We start from the raw sequence: 23,228 nt of genomic DNA on the forward strand, positions 1-23,228 counted from the left end.
AAATTGGCCTCTGATCACTGCTTTTGCTATGTCCCAAAGATTTTGGTATGTTGTGTTTTCATTCTTGTTTGATTCAAGGAATTTTTGAATTTCATTTTTTATTTCTTCTCTTATCCAGTCTTTCTTAAGGAAGGTGTTGTTCAGTTTACATGTGTTTACTCTTTTTCAATTGATCTTCCAATTGTTGATTTCTAATTTGATAGCATTATGATCTGAGAAGATGCTTTGCAGTATTTCAAAGTTTTTAAATTTATTAAGGCTTGCTTTATGGTCTAACATATAATCTATCCTAGAAAATGTTCCATGTGCACTGCAAAAGAATGTATATTATGCTGTTGTTGGGTGAAGTGCTCTGTAGATGTCTATAAGTCAAGTTGGTGGATTGTATTGTTTAGCTCTTCTGCATCTTCGTTGAATTTCTTTCCAGTTGTTCCATCTTTCGTTGAAAGTGGTGTATTAAAGTCTCCCACTATGACTGTGGTGTCATCTATTTGACTTTTCAACTCTCTTATAGTCTGATTGATGTATTTTGGGGCTCTTTCATTAAGTCCTTAGATATTTATTATGGTATATTTTCATGTTCAATTGATCCTTTAATCATTATATAATGTCCTTCCTTGTCTCATATTGTGGTTTGTGCCTGAAAGTCAATTTGAGCAGAAATCAATATTGCCACTCCTGCTCTTTTATGGTTGCCATTTGTTTCATATATCTTTTTCCAAATTTATTTTTAGTCTATTTTTGTCTTTGTCTCTAAGGTGTGTCTCTTGCAGGCAGCATATTGATAGGTTTTGTTTTCTTATCCAAACTGCAGCTCTTTATATCTTGAGTGGTGCATTTAATCCATTAACATTCAGTGTAATTATTGATAAGTATGAATTGATTGCTGTCATTTTATTATATGTTTTTTCATGGTGTCCCTGGTTTCTTTGTTCCATATTATTTTCTGTGCTGAGCTCATTACGTTTATGAATTGTGTTATCATTTCCTTTGTTGCTGTTATTTTAGTATTTACTGAATATTTTTGCTTGTCTTTTTTTTTTTTTTTTTTTTGGTGATGTGAAGGTTTATCATTTTTCTTTGAGGTTACCCTGTGATTTATAATTTTCTCCCCAATATTAGAACAGTCCATTCTATCTTGACTTCCCCACCATTTAGAGGTTCTGTAACTACACAGTACTTTCCCTCTTTTTTGGTTTGTAGTTGTCCTCACTTGCCAATTGATGTCTCTGGTTCCCTCTTTACAATCCTGTAGGCTTATTTTACTTTGGATATGTCTATAGCTGTGGTTTCTGAGTTATATCATCTTGTATGTCAATGGTTGGTTGTTATTTGCTATTTTTGGTTTTCTGTTCAAAAGGCTCCCTTTAGCATCTCTTGTAAGGTTGGTCTAGTTTATACAAATTCCCTTAGCTTCTACTTATGTGTAAATCTCCTAATTTCACCATCATATATGAGGGACAATTTTGCTGGGTATATAATTCTTGGTTGAAAATTTTTCTCTTTCATGGTTTTATATATAAAATCCCATTGCCTTCTTGCTTGCATGGTTTCTGCTGAGAAATCAGAGCTTGTTCTTACTGGTTGTCCTTTGTAAGTCATTTTTTGTTATTTGCATGCTGCTTTCAGGATTTTTTCTTTGTCTTTGATTTTGATGAGTTTGATGATGATATTTTCTTTTGGGATCTATCCTGCTTGGGGTTTGTTGGAATTCCTTGATTGGATATATTCTCATCTTTCATCAAATCAAAGAGGTTCTACTCCAACAGATCTTGGACAATTTTCTCAGTGGTTTTATTTTTCTCTTCCTGTTCTGGAATTCCAGTGACACATAGGGTATTCCTTTTGATGGTATCCCACATGAACCTTAGGCTTTCTTCATTTTGTTTTTATCTTTTTTCTGATTGATCCTTTTAAAAGAAGTATTCTGGTATTGTCTTCAATCTCATTAATTCTCTCTTCCATCACATCAATTCTTCTCCTTTGGCCTTCCAATGTGTTATCTATTTCTGACAATTTGGTATTAATCTTCTGTATTTCTATCTGTAGATTTAGAATCATTTCCAGTTTTTCATTTATTTTGTCATTTTGTTCTTATATTTTCTTCCAAAATTCTTCTAGGGTTTTTCTGTGTTTTCCTTGGGCTGTCTCTCAATCCTTTGAAGATATCTAAATATAATTCTTTTGACTTCCTTATCAGAGAGTTACAATGCTGCTTCTTCCTCAGTGATGTGTTCTGGGTCTGTGTGCTGCTCCCTTGTTTCTACCACATTATCTTGCTTCTTTGTGTGGACTGTGATGCTCTGTTGTCTCCAAGACATAGTGGTATTGTTGTATTTAGATGTCTGTTAACTGTTTGTGGAAAGCTTTCAAGGGGAAGTCAAGCTCTTTTTGGTGGTTGTTTATCATTTTCCCATTGGTGGAAAAGGAAGTGGTGGCTCTCACTCAGTAAGTGAAGCTGCAGGAGGTGTGGGTGTAGTTGGATCGTATGGGAACTGTTGCTGTCTTCCACTCATTTAGACAAAAATAAATTGAATAATCATCAAAAAAGTAAAAGCACATGGACAAAAACTACACCATGTAATCACATAGGAACAATAACCAAAAAGAGAAAAAAAACCCTGCAATATCTGGGGAGAGAGCAATTATAGAAAAAAGGTAGAGAAGGAGAATAATGAAGAGAAAAATCAGAAAAATGCAAGAAGAAAAGGAACGAATGGGGTTAACCATGAGGAAAAAAAATGCAACCAGGAACAGGAAAAAGAAAAAAAAAAAAAAAAACAAACCTGAAAGCTAGAACCTGGGAGGGGAAGAATAAATAATAGTAAAAAGGACAAAAGTAATAATAATAACAACAGTTGTTTTAAAACAGACAAAAACAAACAAACTGAAAAACAGAAAAAAAAGAAAAAAAATCAGGACATAGCAGGGCAGGGAACCCAGCCTCCATCTGAGCAAAAATACTGGAATGGAAAACTTGTCGGCCCAGAAGGTGAGTGAGAGTGAGGGATGGCTGCACCTCCATCCATCAAGAAGTTGTGAGGCATAAGAGTAACAAGTGAAATGTCGCACCTTTACAGTCATCCAGGTCTGGAATGTTCTTGGGGTTCATGACAAGTGGGGCCTGTTCTTAAGTCCCTGGAATTTGGTAGAATGCTGTCATTTTAAATATCCAGAGTGGTCAAGCCACTTGTAAACATTCAAAATGGCTGCTCCCTCTGGACTGACAAAAGTCCACAGCTCAGCCCTCCTTCCTCTTTGCTGCTTCCCCTTTTATTCCCCAGCCACCAGAGCAGTTCTCCATGCAGTGCCTGGATAGCAGGGCCGACTTTTAGGTTAATTTTTAGGTCCTACAACCACTTGGCAATATCAAAGCTGTTTGTGCCGTCAGGATTGCTGCCAGACCACAGCTCTATATGTCTTCTTTTTTTGTGTTTTTATGCAAATTCTTCTGCTAGTTGGAGTTTAGTCCACTTCTATGTCTTTCCCTTCAAGGCTCAGGGTGCAGGATTATCTTCTGTGTATGTGTTAATTGGTTCCCCTTTTCTTTGTTGAAAAGGGTCTGTACAGTCATTCTTCCTATTCTGCCATCTTACCAGAACTCTGATCAAGTCTCTTGTGAGAGAAAGTGTGGACTTACACTGGCAGGAAATAATGGAGAGAAAATATTGTAACCCAGATGTCCTCTCTACCCCTATACCCCAGAGATGAGAAAGCTTAAAGAAAGCCATAGTACTGCGATTCTTGACAATGAAGAGCTGGACATTTTGGCTTCTTTTTCCCTTTTCTGACCCACACCACCTACCACTTCTCCAAACTATAGCACTAACTGCAGCTTTGAGGTCTTGGCAGCTATCATATGAAAGATTCAGAGACAAGGGAGAGACATCTATGCTAGAGAACTCTCCACTGACCAGCTGGCACATTAAGTGGAAGGAGTTAAAGGAAGACAGAATTGGTGGTGATAGACTTGACCCTCACTGATATTTCCAAAATAAAAGAACTCAGGAAGCAACCATATTTACATGTGTTTATGTCAAAATCCCAATCCCCAAAGTAATTATTATTATTCAAATAAATGCAGTGACTATCAAAAAGTAAACTGATTAAATGATTATGGTGTTTAAAATAACAGTCAGAACTATGACTCACAACTCCCTTCCTATCTAATATTCTATCTATAAAACCAAACTGCTTCATTACTCATTATAAAGTAATAGAGTTTCTGAGTTATAAATCCCTTGACCTGGTCAATCTAATTTCCTACATTCAAAGTTTTGTGCTCAAGAATTACTAACCTCCACAAATCTTTGAATAATAATAATTATAATAGAAAAACCTATGACAAAATTATATTATATGCTTTATCAAATCAAAGATTATCAGTCAATATAATATTACAGTCTTAATAATAACAAAGGAAACAGCACACTATTTTGCTGCAAGTTCTAGGCTAGAAAATATTTCTCTGTTCCCCTTACAGGATTTTTTGAAAGTCAAATTACAGTACAATTTTGGTTGAATGAAAACATGAATGAATGAGGGTATTAAAATTGCTTAGGGTGAATTTTCTCCAATATTTGCCATAGATCAGTCAGATGTACAGCTTCTAATAAAACAGAGTATTATTCCTTAATAATTTAAAACTATAATTAATCTTTTATCCAACTGTTCAAGGAAGCATTTAGTGGAGAGATGCATACATATTTTGTGCATATGTTTGTCCTTGTCTGATATCTATGCTTCTCAAAGAGTAGTATGAGCAGAAAAAGCCAATTACTATAATGAAATGTGCAAAGACCTGGAGTTAGAGAACTAGAAGGAAAGAATACAGTCAGCATTTCTCAAGCTGAAAGAACTGAGAAAAACTATAAGCCTCGAATTGTAATATTGAAAGATTTTATGGGTAAAATATTGAATGATGCAGGAAGCATCAAAAGAAGTTGGAAGGAATACAGAGAGTCAATGTACCAAAAAGAATTGGCCAATGTTCTTCCACTTCAGGAGGTGTCGTATGATCAAGAACCAATGGTACTGAAGAAAGAAATTAAAGCTGCACTGAAGGAATTGGCAAAGAACAAGGCTCCAGGAAATGACGGAATACCCAATTGAGATGTTTCAACAAATGGATGTCACACTGTAGGCACTCATACAGTTATTTCAAGAGATTTGGAAGACAGCTACCTGACCAACTGACTGGAAGAGATCCATGTTTGTACCCATTCCAGAGAAAGGTGATCCCACAGAATGTGGAAATTAATGAACAATAGCATTGATATCACATGCATGTAAATTCTTACTGAAGATAATTCAAAAAAGGTTGTAGCAGTACATTGACAGAGAACTTCCAGAAATGCAGGCTGGATTCAGAAGAGGACATGGAATAAGAGATATCATTGCTTATGTCAAATAGATCTTAGCTGAAAGCAAAGAATATCAGAAAGAAGATTACTTATTATGTTTTATTGACTATGCAAAAGCATTTGATTGCATGGATCATAACAAATTTTGGATAATGTTGAGAAGAATGGGAATTTCAGAACACTTGATTGTACTCATGAGGAACCTGTACATAGATCAGAGGCTGTTTTTTTAACATAATAAAGGGATACTGCATGGCTTAAAATCAAGAAGGAGTGTCAAAGTTGTATCCTTTCACCATACTCATTCAATTTGTATGCTGAGCAAATAATCTGAGAAAGTGGATTATATGAAGAACATGGCATCAAGATTGGAAGGGAACTCATTAATAATGTGTGATACACAGATGACACAACTCTGTTTGATGAAAGTGAGGATGACTTGAAGCACTTACTGATGAAGATTAAAGATTACAATCTGAAGTATGAATTATACCCCAATATAAAGAAAACAAAAATCCTCACAACTGATCTAATTAGCAGCATCACAATAGATGGAGAAAAGATTGAAGTTGTCAAGGATTTCATATCACTTGGCTTTACAACCAACACCAGTGGAAACAGCAGTCAAGATATCAGAGGATGTATTGCACTGGGCGAATTTGCTGCAAAGGACCTCTTTCAAGTGATGAAGAGCAAAGTTTTCTCCTTGAAGACTAAGGTGTGCCTAACCCAAGGCATGGCATTTTCAATTGCCTCTTATGCAAGTGAGAGCTGGACAATGAATAAGGAACACAGAAGAAAAATGGATGATTTTGAGTTGTGGTGTTGGAGAAGAATGCTAAGAGTACCATGGATTGCTAAAAGGACTAACAAATCTGTCCTGGAGGAAGTACAGCCAGAATGTTCCTTGGAAGTGAGAATGGCCAGACTCTGTCTCACCTACTTTGGTCATGTTGTCAGAAGGAACCATTCCCTGGAGAAGGATATCATGCTTGGTAAAATGGAGGTCGACAAAGAAGGGGAAGACCCTCAATGAGATGGATTGACACAGTGGCTACGACTATGGGCTCAGGTATAGCAAGGATCGTGATGCTGGCACAGGACCAGACAGTCTTTTGTTCTGCTGTGCATAGGGTTGCTATGAGTGGGAGATGACTCAACAACACCTAACAGCAACAACACTTTGGCAAAGAGAAAGGCAGAGTTGAGTTACTATGAGTGGCAGAGATGTAGAGAGCCACTAGAGTTCAAGAGACCACTGTAGGCTTCTACTATGGACATGTCAAGAGCCAATGTGATGTAATAGATATTGAAGGCCTATTTCCCATTTTCCCATACTCTCTTGGATTCTAGATTGTACAGGTCTCTGAAAAGACTGCTAAATTGATTATAGTTATGAGTTAAAAATAGAATAAGTAAGAAATAAATAGAAAAATGTTTAACTTATAATATTGTTTGTAAACCTCAGTTTGTGATATAGTTAATATACCAATCAAATTAATCTTTGTCACTAATTGTCAGTGAATTTTAAGAAATATGACTTTTTAAAAATTTTTACAGAAAGCAGTGGTCATATATATATAAGGGCTTTGGTAGCACAGTGCCTAAAGCATTTAATTGCTAACCAGAAGGTTGGTGATTCAAGCCCACCAGCCACTCTGCAGAAGGAAGACTTGGCCTCAGAAACCCATTGGGGGTCACTATGAGTCTGAATCAACTCAATGACAATGGGTTTGGTTTTGCTTATATAGAAAAAATGTCTGGGTAGTTTGTCAAATGACCGAAAAAAGTTTGAAAGATGACTATATACTAGTTATGTATATAAGCTAAGTAAGAAACTATTTCTAAACCATAGTAAAATATAATATGCCAATATTTCTGTATCATATTAAAACTTCACTCAAAAGTGTTGTACTTGCAGATGTTTCTTTTCAATCACTGGTGTACAGTTAGGTACCATGTCAAACACAAGTATACGAAGTGTTTAATCAATATAAACTATTGGTGATTTCAAATGTTATGTATATTTGCAATTATCATGATAACAATCAATGCATTCAACAACATATGATAGTAACAAAACTTCTTATAGTCATGTCTACTTGGGAAATAGTTTATCATTAGAAAAATCTACATATGTTTACATGTGATCTAGTATAGACATCAAGACTCATGAGATGGGTAGAAAATAGTTTGCTTTATGCAAAATTGTTGTTCATCTCCTCATTTTAAGGTTAAATAGCAAACTTTTTTTGAAAAAAGAATACACACACACACACACACACACACAGGCACGTGATATCATTGATATTTAGAATCACAAATGCATGTGATAATGTTTCTTCTGTAATTTAGTGTTACTAGAGCTCCAGGAGCTCTGGTAGCATAGTAGCTAAGGCACTTGACTGCTAACCAGAAGTCTGGTAGTTCAAATCCACCAGCCACTCCTCAGAAGGAAGATGGGGCAATCTAATTCCGTAGTGATACCGCTTCGGAAACCCAAGGAGGGGTAGCCATGAGTCGGATCTGACTCCAGGGCACATAATAACAACAACACAGCTCTGGTAGCATAGTGCCTAAGGCACTTGACTGCTAACCAGAAGGCTGGAGATTCATACCCACCAGCCACTCCTCAGAAGGAAGGTTGGGCAATACTACTTCTGTAGTGATACTGACTCAGAAACCCAAGTAGGGGTCGCTATGAGTCTGGGCCAACTCGACGACACATAACAACAACAGTGAAACTAAGGGGGCTCTGTTGGTGCAGTGGTCAAACCATTTAGCTGCAGACAAAAAGGTCAGTAGTTTGAACTCACCAGCTTCTCCACAGGAGAATGATGAGGCAGTCTGCTTCTGTAAAGATTTGTGTCCTTAAAACAAAAGACAGGTATATGAGTTGAACATTTACGTTAGGTAGATACACTCCTTGGAGAGATCAATCATGGGAGAAAAAAAGGGCTGTGTATGCACAGAGATACAGCTAGGGAGCAGGAGTGTATGGGATGGAAGGACACAGGGAAAAGTGGCTATGGGGAGGAAGTGGGAGGAGAGCTGTTGCATTGTGGGAGTTTACAGTCAATGTCATCAGACAAAGTGTATGTTAACTGCTGTATGGAAGATGAATTTGCTCTGTAAACTTTCATTCAAATCTCAATTAAAAAAAAAAAAAAAAAGATTTGTGGCCTTAAAACTCTATGAGGCTGTCATACTCTGTCCTATAGAGTCACTGAGTCAGATGTAGCAGTGAATTCATTTTTGTTTGTTTTTGTTTTGCTTTTTTTAGAGTGGAACTATTTTCTTTAATAATTGCCTTACATTATTAGCACATATCGCTAAGAATAACATGCCATCCACATTCTAATAGAGAATTAAGATTTTGTATAAGGAGTAAAAGTCATATATTTATTAACCAGGAGGATAAAGGAACAGACTACTTTTTCTCTTCCCTTTTTTACCACTTATTCTGATTCATCATAAAATTTATAACTTCATATTTATTGCATGTTCTTATTTTTAAATGTTTTTTCTCTTTTTTATGATTAAAGACTTTACTAAAGAAAGCTATCAGATTCATTAAGCTTAGCTCAATCCAACTATTATATGTAAAAATATTGACTATGAAAAGAGACAGACCAAAATGAAGTTCATTTTCATCAAGAAGAAGTGAGTCAATAATAACTTATACTAAAGGCATTTGACTGCTAATGAGAAGGTCAGCAGTTCAAATCCACCAGCTGCTCCATAGGAGGAAGATGAGAAAATCTACCTCCGTAAAGATTTACAACCTTGGAAACCCAGTGGGGGCTGTGGGATGTGGGGTGGGGTTTGCTTTGAGTTAGAATTGACTTGATGGCAGTGGGTTTGGTTTTTCAAGTTTTTATACACAACTGTAGGAAGCACTGGTGGCACAGTTGTTAAAAGCATTTGGCTGCTAACAAAAAGATATGTGGTTCCAATCCACCAGCCGCCCTGCAAGAGAAAGATGAGGCAGTCTGCTTCCATAAAGGTTTACAGCCTTGGAAACCTTATGGAGCAATTCTACTCTGTCCTATAGAGTTGCTATGACTCTGAATCAACTTGATGTCAGTGGGTGAGATATACAAATTGTGTAAAGATGAGATAAATATATGCATAATATTTGATGTAAACAAAAGACATTTTCACATGATAACATTCATCAATGTAAAATAGATTCACTTTTTTTTTACTATAGATATCTTATTGGAATTAATTTTCCATAGACAATGTATTGCTTATTATAACTATTTTTATACTCCCTCTCTGGTCTGTGAGCAGTGGACCCACATCAAATGGCTGATTTGGAATATTCTACCAAAAACTCTCATATAGTAGGCCCTCTCACCCAGAATTCAATCAAAACAGTTGTGGTGATTTCTCAACCTACAAAAACAAAATCTATGAGAAAATAAATCCACAAAATTTACCTAGGGTCAGATTCAGCTGTTTAATCAAGGCCCTGCTAAGAGGGGGGTTGAACTCACATCCCCAGGAAATAATGGAGAGCAAATATTACACTGAATTTGTCCTCCAAAACTATGCATTGGAAACCTAAACCTTATACATGTGGATGTAACCCTATTTGGAAAGAGAGATTTCTTTGTTATGTTGACAAGGCCATATCAGTGCAAGGTGTATCCTACACCTAATCATTTCTGAATTATAAGGATTGTTTTAGGCACAGAGACACAGCAAGCACAGATGTAGATAATAAATGAAGTTAGGATCAACATGGAACTGAAGAGCTCCAGGGCTAAAGAAGCTGAGGCAAAGATCTTCCCCTAGAGCCCACAGAGGCTCTTCCCCTGTGCCCTGTCCTGAATTAGGACTTCTAGAATCCTAAACTGAAAAAACAAACCTTGGTTCTTTAAAGCCACCCACTGGGGGTATTTCTATTAGCAGCAGCCCTAGGAATTTAAGACACCATTATCTGCACTTTCAATTATCCAAATATTAGTCCTCTTACAAACTTGTTTAATCTCTTTTCCAACAGGAAATTATTTCTGAGATTCATAATAATGTTGATCTTCTTTTTTCACTTCCATTAGTGTGATTCATTTTATACAATTTATCATTTTATAATATGTGTTTTGAAATTTTCTCTGCCATGTGGCCTTGCAGGCAAGGTCTAATTTCTAGAACTCTGAAGATCGAGTGCAAATTTTTTGCCTCAAACACTAAAGCAAAAATCAAATAATATTATTGGAATTATTAACATGTCTATAAAAACTAGGTTATTTATCCTCCTCCAGTTAGTCAAAGACAATATTAAAATATTAAAATGAATATGTACTATTAAAATGCAAATATCTTTGTTGAAGGGGATTGGAAAGCAGAAATATTCATTTATTTATTCAAGTAAAATTTATCAATGACCTATCATGTGCCCACTGTTGGGCTAGTCAATAGGTTCCACTATGGTCCTTCCTTTGATGAGACTTTATTTCTAATGAAAAGAGCAAAACTTTGTATATAAATAAACTCATGAAAAAAGTTTACACTGTACTGTAAAGATATAATAGGAAGGAAGAAGAAGACTAGACAACATTAATAATGAGAGTTATCTGTGAAAACAACATGTATTCATAGAGTCTGGAAAAGCACATAACAGGCAGGTTCTTTAAATAATGAAATGAGTTATTCTAGAATTCTCTAGAGGGCCAGCATGGCTAGCTAGGTCTTAGTGACTGAGGCAGGCAGTGATGGTAGATCCAGTTTGATTGGCCAATCCAAGGCTTTTGTCTTACTGAGGAATTTGAATTCCTTATTATTTGTAGTGGAAAGTAATGACTTTTAAACAGGTGAGTAGCATGAGGTCACATTTTTGAAAGATGCTTTTGGCTGGTTGAAAATATCAGCTAGGTTGCTGTTGCCAGTCTGGGCAAGATCTTATGGTGACTTGGACTAATATGGTGTCTAGGAAGAAAGATAAAAGTGAATATTGAGGTAACTTGTGGCTATAAAACACAGAAGTTTGTGCAGAAACAATCATGAAACTAGATTCTGTCATTGCCAAATAGATGTTGTACTAGTTACTAAGATGATTAAATATAAGGATGAGGGAAAGTTAATTGGTGAAGTAATTAAAGGTATTGTTCTTGGAAGTCTAGGATTTTATAACATTTTTTTCTATGTAGAGATATTGAATAGACAGATATCTACATCAGTTAAATATGTATATAAGTTAGTAAATATTATATAAGTTAGATATATATATATTGATATACTATCTCAGTAATGTCACTAAGGATATTAGTGATTCTTTTTATCACTGCATTATGTTTTTATATTATTGGCTTAATCCTAATCCTGACTTCCCTCAAGATCAAAGATAATTTCCAGGAAATCTAATCTTCTCTTGTTTGTATCCAACAGAGAAGAGAAGGCATCTTTGTCCCAGCCCTCACATTGAATTCACTTTGATTGAAGCGACTAAAATCAATCATACTTACCCTTGAAACAATCTCTGTTTCGCTGAGCTTCAGGAAGGCCCCAGGGCAGTCAGAAGAAAGCTGTATGGTATCAGGGGGCTGTGAGCTTCTTAGGAGGATCCATTGAAGCTGCAGAGGAAATCAGCGTGGGCTGACATGGTGAGAACACAGGGTTCCAGAGACTGCTTTCTCCAAACAGTAAGAGGGAATTAGGGGGGAAAAAAGAAGGTAAATAAAGAACAGGACAGCATTTCAAACGTGTGCCATGAAATTTTCATTATTTGCTAAAAGGGATTGAAAATTCAGTTGTACGTTTTCTAACAATAAATGGGAAAATGGAAATATATAATCAGTTCTGTAATTACAGAAATCAATCATAACACAAAATGGACCCAATGAATAAATAAATATTAAACCCTTTCCCCTCTTTCCCCGAAAAACTATTAAGATGCATCCAAAAGAAGAATCTAAGCAATGCAATAAATAATATCCTCAACAATGTCTTACAAAAACTTATCTATAAGTTACAAATAAAGTTTGTTGTACTCAATAATATTGCACTAAAATTCAACTCAGTATAAAAACTTAATTGAAGACCTGTTTGCTTCAGTCCAAGTATGCAGCTTCCTGATGGTCATAATTAATTGGGAGTAGTCTTTAGCATGTATTCAGAAATGAATAGGCTGAATAGAATTTAGGTCATGTTTGAAAATATTATTTTCTCAAAAGTTTTTGCTAGATATTTGGAGATGGTGATTTATATATTTAAAATATATATCTTATATTATTACAATCCCTGATGGGTTTTTAAAGAAATAATAACATACTTGAGGGGGTGAACAGTTTTTAATTAACAGTTCTATTTGATACTTTAGTAAAGTTTTAAAATAACAACAACAAAAAAATAATAATGAAAGAAAGATAGATAATACAACTGTTAGCAGCATTCACAAAAGCAGGATATCTGAAGTAAGAAAGATGAGAGTCCAATCTACTCAGCATATTTCTCAGACTGTACTTGCATTATTGATTCAAATTCTAATTGGCAATATTTTAAACACATACTTTAGACATTTTATCTGGAGGGACCAGTCCCTGGAGAAGCACATCATGCTTGGCAAAGTAGAGGGTCAGTGTAAAAAAAAATGAAATTCTCAACAAGATGGATTGACACAGTGGCTGTTCACAATGGGTTTATACACAGCAATGATTGTGAGGATGGTGCTAGACTGGGCAGTGATTTGTTCTGTTGTACATAGGATTGCTGTGAGTTGGAACAAACTCAACAACACCTAACAAAAACAACATATGTTAGGCAATTATTGATACAGAGCAGTTCTGGAAGCAAATTGCAAATAACAAAGATGGTGACATAATGCTAATAAAATTACGTAACACATGATCTAAAGAACTAAGAAGGTTTAATTTGGAGAAGTGAATATTCTGGGTGAGGAATGAGAACTTAACATTCAAATTCTAAGTTTCAAAGAGCAGCCATGTAGAAAATATATCACGTGTGTATATGTTGATCTGATAGGTAGAACTAGGATCAATGAACATACGCTACATAGAGATAGGCTCCTACTACCTAGAGGGAAGATTGATCCTATAGTGAGAAGTTCCACATATGAAATCAGCTTCCTCAGCAAGTAATGGTTCCATGTCCTTGGAGAAATGTAGATAGAAGATATTAGTTGGAAGCAACTAAGCTTGTAATGTGTAGTTGTAGTAACTGATTATAAAATCTGTTACAACACTCAGATACTGTGTCATTCTGGTCAGAATTTTGGACCCCTACTCGACACATAACAGTAGCAACTACTATATATTGATAGTCAACCATTCAGGTTTTTTTTCTATCAACTATAATATGCCAAAAAATTCTAAGTATTGTAAAATACAGACCTCAGTAAGAAAGAGAATGCCCCTTGAAACTTGCTCTATTTGGAGAAGATACAGATTGACAATAAACAAATGCATAATAATAAGAAAAGAAAGAGGTGTACATGGTTAAACAGTGCTGCCTCATGCCTTGCAATTCATGCCCATCCATAAGCTCAGAATGTGACCTTAATTGAAAATGGGGTCTTGTCAATTACTTGGTATGACTCTTTTCCCCATGGTCTTTGTGACTCTCACCAGATTATTAGATAAAACTATGCAAATATAAGGGGATTGGATAACTTGCGAGTAATGTAAATGAGGTAACATGACATCCTTGTGGGGGTGGGACCATGCAAATAAGGTGTATGGAACCTTAACATAAGGATTGGTCAGTTTTGTACTTTCACTAAGCTTAAAATGAGCCCTCTTATAGCAGAAAAGGGGGATCACACTGTCATCAAGAGAGAAGAGCCAGGAGGTAGAGAGAAGTGAATCCTTGAACCTGAGATCCCTGTACTCGACCTCCTTGGCAGAGAGATGGCAGAGACAACTGGAAGAGATGACTGGCTGAGACAGCATGCTGAGGAACCAAGAGATGCAAGGCAGAGAAGCAGGCTTGCCAGCCCACAGAACCACAAAGCTGAATGCCTTTGGAGGCTTCCTGGCAGAGTGGGGTGTACCTAGTTGCACCTATTGGCAGAGCTAAAAGAGCTTTGTAACATTTGCCCAAACAGGGCAGTGGCTAGGCCAAGAGGCCAAGGACCAGGGAAGCGTGCCTGAGGACATAGCAGAGGGGAGATTGTCCTGATTAAAGAATTGTATCCTGAGAGTGTTCCTGAACCTGATTTGTATCCTGTTACTTCCCTAATAACCCCCATAATTGTTAAGTATTGTTTGTGAGTTCAGTGTAGTCATTGCAATGAATTATTGAGCCCAGCAGAGAAGGAGTGCCTTGATGGGGACAGCTGGTGTCAGAATTGGTAAAAAGGCTGGAAGGTGGTGGCATGTCTGGCCTTATAGAAATAAGCCTTGGGTTACTCATGGTGATTCTTCCTCCCCTTGTAAAGTTAGAGGATGATGCCACCCCATGTCCTTTTTCCAGGTCTTTGTAGGAGCTATCAGTTAAGCTGAAGTCCTACTAGATGAGGGTGGGCCCTAAATCCAGCGACTGGTGCCCTTATAAAAAGGCCATGTTAACACTCAGACACACAGAGATAAGATGGTTATGTGAAGATGGAAGCAGATATTGGAGCAATGCCCCTACAAGCCAAGGAACTCGAATGATTGCCAGCAATCCCTAGAATCTAGAATGAGACAAGACATATTCTTTCCTAGAGTCTTCAGAGAAGAAACCCTACATGCTTGATTTGGAACTTCTGACTTCCAGAACTGTGAGAAAATAAATTCTATTATTTCCAGCCCCACAGTTTACTGTAATTTGTTATGACAGCCCTACGAAATGAATATACTAGGTAAAATGCTTTTTACATTGGCTCGTATAAAATTTCTGTATTACTCTAAGAGAGTGGTTTGATGTGACAAGCACTGACTGCTGCCTGCAAGGACTGTTGCCATTGATCTTCTATCCTACTTACTTCCGCCTGCATACTCACACTGTTTCTCCCCACATGCCTTTGAATCCATCCATCCCTATAGGTCTCCCTGCTAATCTGTCTCCCAGATCACCGGGTCCTGGACACCTCTGGACCTCTCATTCTGATGCCATTTGTGTTTCAGTTCTGGATGGATCTAGTTCCATAAATAGATAATGGGCTTTTAGATGGGAGATATTAAAGCCAGGTATGCAAACACAATCAGCCAAAGGTGGCTCTGCTCATAACAACGTTATTTCAAAAATTCAGTGTCAAAGTTACTAAAGATGTGTGTTCCAAGTATTGAGTAAAAGATGCCTACATAGGAATCATAGCAGATATTTTTTTAAATGTAGGTTTTCACTACCTTAAACCATATTCAATCTTTGTAAGTGAAAACTATGAACCTCAGTTTTGAATAAATTGTTCAGGGCTGTGTATGTATTCTGAACTTTGAAAACCTCCATATCAAAAAATAAGGAAAATACAAATACCTTAAGAGAAAACTTTTCATAAATGTAAAAAACATAGAACTCCTGCTTATAAATGCTATGGAAAGTAAGATTCTTGCAATTCCATTGCTGTGGAACCTAGAGAAAGTTAAGAGACTTGCCATTCTTCTTACAATTATAATCAAGGTGCAGAGGTATTTATAATATAAGGGTGCCTACCCTCACCCAAACCCAGAATTCTATGCTGTATTCCATGGAAAGGCTGGTTCTGTTGGTGCATATATATATAAATAATAAGTCAGATTAACATTTTAAGAACTCATCTTCTAGAAAAATAGATTTGTATATTGGTCAACAAGAATTTTTGAAAAATTAAAAATAATCAAATAATACTTTTCAAACATAGTTATATTATACACGAATTCTCAGAAACATGCCTGAACAATCTTCCTATGTAGATTATAAATTTTTCAAGGAAGCATCTTTTATTTCTGGTATATGATCCTCAAAGCTAAACAGTATGCAACCCATAGTACTGCTCAATACTCAGTTGCTTTCTGGTTATGATGAGACAATTCAAACTTTAGATTCTTGCTGAAATGAGGGGTTTTATAGGATAATAAAAGAAAGGGAACCAAGGCTTTAATGTGTTACAGTTAAATCTATGCAGGGAAATAGATTGTGTCCTATATCGAGAGAGAAAGAAAGAGAGAACAAGAGGAAAAGAGGGAAGTAAGATGTCAGGAACGGGAGGGAGGTGAAAAGTAGGAGAGAAGAGAAAGAACTATGGGTTTGACTTATTTCCATGTAAATAAGAAAAAAAATATGAAAATGCATTATAAAAAATCAATTTACCAATGTCTTAAGACAAGAGAGTTTCTGGTTAAAATTTGTATGACTTTTTAGAGAACAGAATAAATCATATTAATGTAAATTAATTTCCAATGGCAGAGTGGTAGACATTGTAGATCAAGAGAAGTGCTAGCTACAATGCCTCCTGGCTTTAGCAATGGTTTTGTTTCCATAAGGCATGACAACATTGTCATTAGGTATGAGGATTTGGTACAGAGCAAAAAGCTGATATATGGTTGAATGACTGAAGCTGAGTTTTTCTGCTTAAAGGCAAAACTGTTTTAGTCTTCTCTTTATATCTTTTGATCAAACTAGACAGACTTGGTGAGTCTACATGGTGTTGTAATTGAAACAACTAATTCTATTGATGCCTATAATTACACTCTTATGTAAATTAATTGTGGCTGATTGACTGGACATAAGAATAATTCTCTAATGTTTCTGTCATAATAAGTCTACACAGAGTCGGGACGATGTTATGGACCCTATAAAATTATTTCCACATACGTCAAGGCTCAGAGAACAAAGTTTACTAACTCCGACTAAAGCTCTGAGAATCATTTGTGAGATGCACATGGAACACAGTATCTTGCAAGTTCAAAGGTGAAGTCTTAGAAGAACTTATAATGATGTTCTAAAACAGAGTAAGTAAATTTTTGAGATACTCTAAGTTCTTGGAATGGTATACTGAAAATTCACAGTATTATCAGACTTACTATTTCAAAGATCAGTGTTTAAGAAAGTACAGATAGGACCAGGTTTGCTTGTCTGATGGAACCTGCTGGAACCACTGAGACTATGGCCCGTAGCTGCCCTTCAGATCTGGAATTGAACCAACTCCTGTGGCTTGCAGCCAAACAAATGACAGGCATATGAGATGAACATTTACAATAGGTAGATACATTCCTTGGAAAGATCAATCACAGGAGAAAAGAAGAGCTGTGTATGCACAGGGAGACAGCTCAAGGAGCAAGAGTGCATGGGAGTTAAGGACACAGGGAAGAGGTAACTATGCGGAGGAAGTGGGAAGGGAAATGTTGCATTGTGGGAAACCGCAGTCAATGTCATGAGACAAAGTGTTTGTGAACTGCTATATGGAAAGTGAATTTCCTCTGTAAACTTTCACCCAAATCACAATAAAAATTTGAAAAAAAAAAAAAAAAAGACATTGTTTATCTCTTTTAAAGTCCCTACTGTGAACATAAGCCATAGGACATTAAGCTAAAATTCAAATACAGAGATTCGATTGCCAAATATTTAAGAACCAGATTAAACATATTAAAAAAAAATACTGAAGGATTTAATACAGTACATTCTTTTTTTTACTTTTATTGTGGTAAAAACATATACAAGAAGATATTTGCCAACATAACAACTTCCACATTTAGAGCTCAGGAACACTGATTACATTTTCATGTTGTACCACCATTATTGCTATCCTTTTCAAAAAATTTCCACCACCTATTAGCATATACTCCTACCAGCCACTTCTTGGAAGGAAGATGGGGTAATCTACTTCCATAGTGATAGCACCTCGGAAACCCAAGGAAAGGTCACTATGAGTGGGGTCCAACTCAATGGCATATAACAACAACAACATTAGCATACACTCAGTGTCCCCCAAACAAAATCTTCCCCTTTCCCACTCACCCCTCCTCCCACCCCTAGTAACCTGGTAACCACTATTTGGCATATATTTATGTGTGTGTATGTATATATATACATACACACACACACACACACACATATATACTGTTGTACACACTCACACACACATACATATATATACTGTTGTACACACACTCACACACACACATATATAAAGCCAAACCAAGCTCACTGTCATCAAGTTGATTCCAATTCATTGTAACCCCCAATGGTTTCTGAGGCTATAAATCTCTACGAAGTATATCGCCCCATCTTCCTTCCATGGACCGGCTGGTGTGCTTTGACTGCTGACCTTCTGGTTAGCACCCAAGTGCCTCATCCACTATGCCACCAGAGCTCTCTCTCTCTCTCTCTCTCTCTGTGTGAGTGTGTGTGTATAAATTTATATATATATATATTTTATGGAAATATTATAATATATATATAATTTTTCCAACTTATGTAGAAATTTTCACTCTCCTCTTCTCAAATCCCTGGCAACCAGCAAAGAAATTCCCCTCTATGTATAAACCTTTCCTTTCCAGTTTTACCCATAGTGGACTAATATGATATGTGTCCTTCTGTGATTGATTTATTTTACTCACCATAATGTCTTCCAGTTCATACACGTTATGCAGTATTTTACAGATCCTGCATTATTCTTTAGGGTTGCATAGTATGCCATTGTGTGTATGTACCACAGTTTGTTTATCCATTCTTCAGTTAATGAGCACTTAGGTTGTTTTCCATCTCTTTGCTATTGTAAGCAGTGCTATGATGACCATGGATGTGAATATATCTATTCATGTCCTTCCTCTCACTTCTTTAAGATATATAACCAGAAATGGGATTACTGGATCAAATGGTATTTCTGTTTTCCAACATTTTAAAGAATCTCCATACCAGCGGTTGTATAATTTTCCAGTCCTACCAGCACTTTGTGAGAGTCTCAATCTCTCCGCATCCTCACCAACATTTGTTATTTTCTGTCTTAAACTTTGCTATAACTGCTAGGGTCAGATGGTATCTCATGGTTGTTTTGATTTCCATCTTTCTAACAGTTAATGATCTTGGACATTTCTTCATTTGTTTGTTGGCTGCCTGAATATCTTATTTGGTGAAGTGTCTGTTCATGTCTTCTGCCCACTTTTTAATTAGATTGTTTGTCTTTTTGATGTTGAGGTGTTGGCGCTTTCTATACATTTTAGAGATAAATCATTTGTCCGATATGTCATTACCAAATATTTTTTTCCCATTCTATAGGTTTTCTTTTCACTCTTTTGGAGAAGTCTTTTGATGCACTTAAAAATTTAATTTTTAGAAGTTCACTATCATCTACTTTATCTTCTATTGTTTGTGTATCTTGGGTTATGCTTAATACCCTATTTATGATATAAACTAGGGTCCCTAAGTTTGACCCTATTTTTTCTTTGATGAACTTTATAGTTTTAAATTCACATTTAAGTCTTGATCCATCTGGAGTTCATTTTTATGTATGGTGTGAGGTGTGGATCTTGTTTCATTTTTCTGAAAAAAATGGATATCCAGTGTTGCCAGCACCATTTGTGAAAAGGGAGCTTTGGTAGTGTAGTGCCTAATGCAGTTGACTACTAACCAGAAAGCTGGTGGTTCAAACCCACCAGCCACTCCTTGGAAGGAAGTTTGAGCAATCTACTTCTCTAGTGATACTGCCTCAGAAACCCAAGGAGGAGTCGCTATGAGTAGGGTCTGACTCCACAGCACATAACAACAATAACAACATTTGTGAAACAGACCATCTCTTCCCCAATTAATGGATTTCAGCCTTTTGTCAAAGATCAGCTGACCCTAGCTTGATGGATCTATTTCTGGGTTCTCAATTCTGTTCCACTGGTCTATGTGTCTGTTGTTGTACCAATATCAGGCTGTTTTGACATATGTGGCTGTATAATAGGTTTTGAGATCTGGGAGTGTAAGACCCCCTATATTGTTCTTCTTCAGTAGTGTTTTGCTTATTTGGGGTCTCTTTCCTTTCCTCATAAAATTAATGATTGGTTTTCCATGTCTTTAAAGAATGTTGATGAATTTATAGATTTTGGGTATTACTGACATTTTCACAATGTTCAGTCTTCCTATCCATGAACATTGTATGTTTTTTTCATTTATGTAGGTCTCTTGTAGTTTCTTGAAATAGTGTCTTGTACTTTTCTTTGTATAGGTCTTTTGTGTTCCTGGTAAGCTTTATGCCCAAGTATTTTATCTTTTTGGTAGCTATTGTAAACAGTATTGATTTCCTTTACAGAGATTTCTTTGCTATTGTAGAGCAATCCAACTGATTTTTGTATGCATCCTGCCACTATGATAAATCTTTCAATAAGTTCCACAAATTTTCTTGCTAAGTCTTTTGGGTTTTGTATGTATAAGATCATATCATTTGCAAATAAAACCAAACCAAACTCACTGCCGTTGAGTCAATTCCAACTCATAGCAACTTCTTCTTGATTTTTTTTTTTCCTAATGTTGAACCATTTTTGTACACCTGGTATGAATCCCACTTGGTCATGATGTATTATTATTTTTTTAATATGTTGTTGGTGTCTATTGTCTAGGATTTTGTTGAAATTTTTGCATTTATGTTCTTGAGGGATAATGGCTGGTAGTCTTCTTTTCTAATGATGTCTTCCTTTCTAGTGGTGTTTTGGTATCAGGGTTTTGCTTGCTTCATAAAATGAATTTGGAAGGTTTCCATCCTTTTTTATATTCTGGAATAATTTGAATAGGATTGGTGTCAGCTCTTCTCTGAATGATTGGTAGAATTCTCTAGTGAAACTATATGGGCCACGACTTTCTTTTTTTCTTTTTTTTTATGACCTGTTCAATTTTTTCTTTCATTATGGGTCTGTTCACATTTTCTACCTCAGTGTGTGTTGTTAGTTTAGATAAGCAGTATGTTTCTAGAAATCTGTCCATTTCTTCTAGGTTTTCAGATTTGTTGGAGTACAATTCTTCATAGTGTCCTGATATTATTCTTTTTATCTGTTGATTTTGTTGTGATGTTAACCCTTCCGTTTTGTATTGAAGCTGTTTGCATCTTCTCAATTTCCTTTGTTAAGTTTGCCAGGGTTTTTTCAGTATTATTAAACTTTTCAAATAACTAACTTCTAGTCTTTTTTTTTTTTTTTAATTTTTTCCATTGTCTATTTTCTGTTTCATTTATTTCTGCCCAAATCTCTAATATTTCTTTCATTTTGGTGACTATAGGCTATTTTGTCACTCTTTTCCTAATTATAGGAGATGTTGAGTTAAAGTGTTGATTTTGGCTCTTTCTTCTTTTTGATGTGTGCATCTATTGTTATAAATTGGCTTGTGATCACTGTTTTTGCTATGTATGAATGATTTTTTAATAAGGAAGATCAAAGAAAAATTGATGTTTTTGAGTTGTGGTGTTGACAAAGACTGCTGAAAGTTCCTTGGACCAACAAAAGAACCAACAAATCTGTCCTGGATGAAGTGCAGCCAGAATGCTCCTTAGAGGCAAGAACGGCCAGCCTGCATCTCACCTACTTTGGACATTTTGTCAGAAGTGACTATTCCCTAGAGAAGGATAAAATGCTTGGTAAAGTGGAGGGTCAACAAAAAAGGGGAAGGCTCTCAAAAAAATGGATTGACACAATGCCTTCAACTATGGACACAGGTATAGCAAGGATTGTGAGGCTGGCACAAGACTTGGGTGTTTCATTCTCTTGTACATAGGTTGCTATGAGTTGGAGCTGACTCAACAGCACCTAACAGCAACAACAACAACAGAGATATTGGTATGCTGTGTTTTCATTCTCGTTTGATTCAAGGATTTTTTCCCCCATTTTCTATTTCTTCTATTACTCAATCATTTCTTAAGGAGGGTGTTACTCAGTTTCCATGTGATTGTTCTTTTTCTGTTGGACTTCCTACTGCTGATTTCTAATTTTATAGCCTTGTGATCCGAGAAGATGTTTTTCAGTATTTCAATGTTTTTAAACTTATTGAGGCTTGCTTTGTGGGCTAACATATGGACTGTCCTGGAAAATGTTCTGTATATGCTGGAAAAGAATGTATGACATAGTGTTGTTGGGTCAAGTGCTCTGTAGATGTCTATAAGGTCAAGTTGGTTGACCATATTTAGTTCTTCTGCATTTTTGTTTAGTTCCTTTCCTGTTCCATCTTTCATTGATGTTGTTGTTGTTATGTGCCATTGAGTCATCTTTCATTGATAGTGGTGTATTAATTACACCACTATCCTATTATTACCATTTATTCATCTATTTGTCTTTTCAATTCTGTTAAAGTCTGACTTATGTATTTTGGAGCTCTTTTATTGGATGCATAGATATTTATTATGGTTATGTCCACTTGTTCAATTGATCCTTTAATTGTTATATCATATCTTTCTTTGTCTCTTATGGTGGTTTTTTGACTCAAAGTAAATTTTATCAGTTATTAATATTACCACTCTTGCCCTTTTTTGTTGCCATTTGGTTGGATATCTTTTTCCAAATTTTGATTTTCAGTCTATTTTTTGTGTGTCTAAGGTAAGTCTTTTGTCAACAGCACACTGATGGGTCATGTTTTCTTATCCAGTCTGCAAATCTCAGTCTCTTGAGTGGTACATTGAATACATTTACATTCAGTGTAATTATTGACAAGTATGAATTTATTGATGTCATTTTGTTATGCTTTTTTTTTTTTTTTAAGGTGTTGCTGATTTCTTTGTTCCATATAATTCTCTGTGCTGAGCTTTTTTTTATTATTATTATTTTAATAGTGTGATCTTCTCCTTCTTTGCTATTGTTTTAGTATTTGTGAAACGTTTATATTAGTCCTTTTTTATTTTGATGTGAAGGTTTATTATTTTTCTTTGAGGTTATCCTGTGATTTATTATTTTCTTCCCAAGCTTAAAACAGTCTGTTCTATCTCACAATTTTCTTGACTTCCTCACCATTTAGATGTTCTGTAACTACACTATTTGTTCC

The sequence above is a fragment of the Orycteropus afer genome, unplaced genomic scaffold (genome assembly GCF_000298275.1).
Source record: "Orycteropus afer afer isolate SDZICR_OR568_19922 unplaced genomic scaffold, OryAfe1.0 scaffold00430, whole genome shotgun sequence".
In the NCBI taxonomy this organism is placed as follows: domain Eukaryota; kingdom Metazoa; phylum Chordata; class Mammalia; order Tubulidentata; family Orycteropodidae; genus Orycteropus; species Orycteropus afer.